This window comes from Myotis davidii, unplaced genomic scaffold, assembly GCF_000327345.1.
Source record: "Myotis davidii unplaced genomic scaffold, ASM32734v1 scaffold43, whole genome shotgun sequence".
NCBI classification, from domain to species: Eukaryota; Metazoa; Chordata; class Mammalia; order Chiroptera; family Vespertilionidae; genus Myotis; species Myotis davidii.
The window spans coordinates 388,275-392,460 of NW_006294590.1; positions in this window are offsets into that span (position 1 = coordinate 388,275).

Here is a 4,186-nt window from a genome sequence, read left to right on the forward strand (position 1 = left end):
GGAGAGAGAGCGGTGAGGGCGAGTGGAGGCTGGTGGAGACCTCACAGAGGAGGGACTTCCCGGGGGCCTTAGAGGAGGGTGGGTGGGTGAGGGCTTGGTGGGAGGCGCGGGATGCTGCAGGGTGGAACGCACAGTAAAAAGGAGAGTATTTGCTGGCCTTCGATGTTGGGGCGCACGAGACTCACCTAGAGGCGAGTGGGCCAGAAAACACAGGCCCTCAAAAGTCAGGAAAAAATGAGTTTGCTCAGAATAACAAAGCGCTGTGCTAATAATACAACAGCTATACTAATACAAACACTCCTTTTTAATATATCCACGTGCACACTCTGTTAATGCCGTGCTCCTGTGAGATAGATGTCCTCACCCCCATTTTACAGATGAGGAAACTGAGGCCCGGGGCCCTTAAAGAACTGTGGCTTAGTACACGTGAGCACGGCCCTGTACTAAGCACTACTAGTACAGATAAGCACAAGAGTTCCCGCTGTCGAAGAGCTCAAAAAGACACACGTGCAACTATCCCCTCACAAACAATTACCTGAAATCCACGTGTTAAGTATTGTAACAAAAACACACACAAGATGGAAGGGTCATTGTAGGAACGTTCGTCTACAAGTATTCACCTAAAAAGGCGCTGTTGGGGACAGCAGCACTGCCATCAGAGGCAGTAGCTTCCTGGCTACTACAGTGGCCCAAGCGCGGGCCAGCGAGGGAGGCGATGCCGGTGGAGGCAGTACGAGCAGGAAAGGGCAGAAAATGCAAGACGAAAAGCAGACATGACAGCAACAGGGTTAATGTCAGGAAGATGAAGCAGACAAGCTCCTAAGTCTGGGAAACGGAATGAAGGATGTTATCAGAGGAAGATCCATTCATTTGGAGAGATACTGAGATGGGGACAGGGTAGGGCTGCTCCGTTCGGGAGAATGTAATAAGCCCAACAGAGTGAGCTTTCAAAGTGAGGCGCTTCAAATTGTCCGTGCCCAGGCCTGAGCTGCGTATGAAGAAAGAATGTTTAAATATTTAACTGAGCTCGGCGACAGCAGCACGGCCCCTCCAGGGTCTCCGCGGTTTTATTTGCGCCTCGTGCTCTGCTAGTCGCTACTAACTATTCCGCCTGTGGCCACCCTTTCCACAGAAATGGGGTGCGTGTGCGACGCCGGAGCCCAAGTGTAAACACACACTGATTCCCAAAGGGCTGCTCTGCTCCACACGTCTCTGGGACTTTTCTATTGGAGCTGCTTTCAGGGTGGATCTTGCATCTGAATTTGATCGTCACACTTTGTTTAGCATCTCTAACCTGGTCACCCATAAACTTAGTTCTCAGTTAACTTCTCTCTCTCTCTCTTTTTTCAAAAATAAAATCTACCTTAAAAAAAAAAAAAACAAAAAAAAAACATAACCCACAACATGGGTGCACGGCCCAGCACTAAGGCGGTTGCAGAGGTTGTGCCACAGACTCTGAGCAGCTCCGAGAAAGGCTTTCCCAACACCCCGAGTGGCAACATCACTGTGGGGAAAGGCGCCCCTGCCCGGAGTGGGGCACCACGCTGCTCATTATTTCACAGGCCTGCTTTTCTTTTTTTAAAATATTTTTATTGATTTCAGAGAGGAAGGGAGAGGAGAGAGAGATAGAAACATCCATGATGAGAAAGAATCATTGATTGGCTGCCTCCTGCACGCCCCACAGCGAGGGCTCACAGACCTGCTTTTCATTTCATCCCTGAAGCAGCCACACCAGCAAGTACTGCACCATCATCTTATGCAAAAGGAGGTCCAGAAAAGCTAAGTCGCTTGGCCAGGGTCATAAAACTGATACTCGGCCAGCGGAGACTGTAGAAACCTCTGACTTCACGCTGTGCCGTGCCGCTTCCGATGGAATAAGCACACCGCTTCCCCCCCGATGACAACGTTATCCGACGGCGCGATTACGATAGGATCCCATCAGCATACCCATAACCGTAATGCCCTTTCCATGTCAGGGGTCTCCCCCACCGCGCCCTGTATTGACTAGTTCAGGGAAACACTGAGGGGAAAAATGAACAACCAGCCACGGAAACATGCCAGAGGTTTTGACAAGTATCGAACGCTCGAAGTAGAAATGTCTTTAAATCACCAGGCCCGACTCCCTCGGTGATAATATCATTATGTGGTTTAAGTCTGCTCTCCTCCGGGTCAGCAGGCGGATGGCATTTCCTCCTCCTTCCGCCAGGGGTTCAGCTGAAGGCTACTGTGTACTTAGCAGCGGGGCCTTCCTGCATCGCTCTCAGCTGCAGACAGGGAGTGCGTTCTCCTTATTCCTCCTTTAAACACTCCTCCTTCGCCGCTGGGGCACCGCACGTCTTTATAGAGGGAGCAGACCTTTCTGCTACCTTCCACGGGGTTGGAAGCCTGCAGGTTTGAATTATTTAAGAAAAAAACATTTCCACTTGTCCTGCCAAACAACGTTGATCAATGCCCACTTAAGCGATGTGATCATCTCCTCCCGTTTCGTAAGGCCTCCTCTCTCCCTTCAGGTGACGAAGCGAGTCTGCAATCTTCCTTCCTTTAATTGGATCATTTCCAGGCTCGTCTCATCCTTCCCGTTTTTACAACTTCACACGATCCTTTTGCTGCCGTGCACAGGGCAAAGGGTTTCAGGGCTGGAGTCATTTTGTGGCGCGCATTTTCTCTAGAACCTTCCACGTATCTGCACACGCTGGCGCGGGGCCGCCCTTTATGGACGCGGGTGTTCCAGACAGACTGGCACCTTTTTCTGCTTGCAGGCTGGCTTTTCCTTCTTCCTGGGTTGACCTGCCTGTGTCCTTCACACATCATTTTTAGCTCAGAGGTTTTGTTCTGTCGCCTCGGGAGCCGGGTGGCACTTCTGGTGACGGGATCGCCTAATATTGTAAACACAGCCACTGTTTATCAAGCACGGAGCAAGCGCTGTGTCTGCAGCCTTAGGTATGTCATACAAACCACACCCAGCCTTCCCCCCTGCCCTTCACAACACATCGCTGTCCCCTACCAACCTGTCACTTCCAGGCCTAGCACAGTGCCTGGCCCGTAGCAGGTGCTCAAGAACAAGGGCCGTTATGGTTATGAAAACAAGCACAGGGCTTATTCCTGCCTGGCCCCTGGCGCCTGGCACAGGCTCTGGCACATCAGTGGTTGAGCGTCGACCTGTGAACCAGTTCGATTTCCAATCAGGGCACAGGCCCGGGTTGCAGGTTCGATCCCCGGTTGGGGTGTGTGCGATGTTTCTCTCTCCTCTCTCTCTGAAAATCAATTTTTAAAACTAAAAAAAAATTTTTTAAACCAACCAAATGCACTATTAATATAATATTAACAATAATGAAACCCTCCTATTCTCTGGTTTTTCAATAAGATCGCATTTCTTGACTTTCACTTATTTATACACCGAACTGTCTTGGATTGCCCTGTGGTCCGCTATGGTTCTTTGGATGTAACATCCCTGTTTTGGGGGTTCGTAGTAAAGCGATATCCTGGCTCAGCTCCCCGTCTGAGGACTTTCTTCTACAACACTCCCACCAAGTGGCCACTCGGACGGCACTCGGACGCCCAGATTGAGAGCTCACCGCCTGCAGAGGCAGCGCGATTCCATCTTTCGATCGCTTGTTGGAAATCACTGCGTTGGGCTGAAATATGCCTGACTTCTGTCCACTGACTCCAGCTCCCCTCCTTACGGCCCCATGGGACACACATAAACCCCTTATGCACGAGCCCTTCCCATATCCGATTGCACAGGGACCGCCTCTGTCCTAGTGGCTGGAATACGGCTCTAGGAGGCCTTTAAAGGGCTGACTGCGTGCAGGGAGCGGGTGGTGTATCGGCAGGCAGGCCGCCCAGCACAGAGGAGCCGCTCTGAGGAGTGCCGTCTGCTGGGAGGCCCCTGTGCAGAAATGGCTGCTGGGCTCCGCTTTTTAAGAATCTTCTTAGATTTTGTTTTTAAATAAGAGAACATTTATTTGGTAAACCTAGGAAACAAGTTATAGACAGCTCTCTTAGGGCTTGGGAAGGAGGAAGGTGATGGCAATGTGCTTGGGGGGCAGGGGAGGGGCCAGAGGAAGGAAAAGGAGTGGGCAGCTCCAGGGAGGACAGGCTCCCGAGAGGGAGGGACAGGATCCCGGGAGGGAGGACAGGCTGGAAAGAGGGAGGGACAGGCCTCCGGGAGGGAGGACAGGCTGGA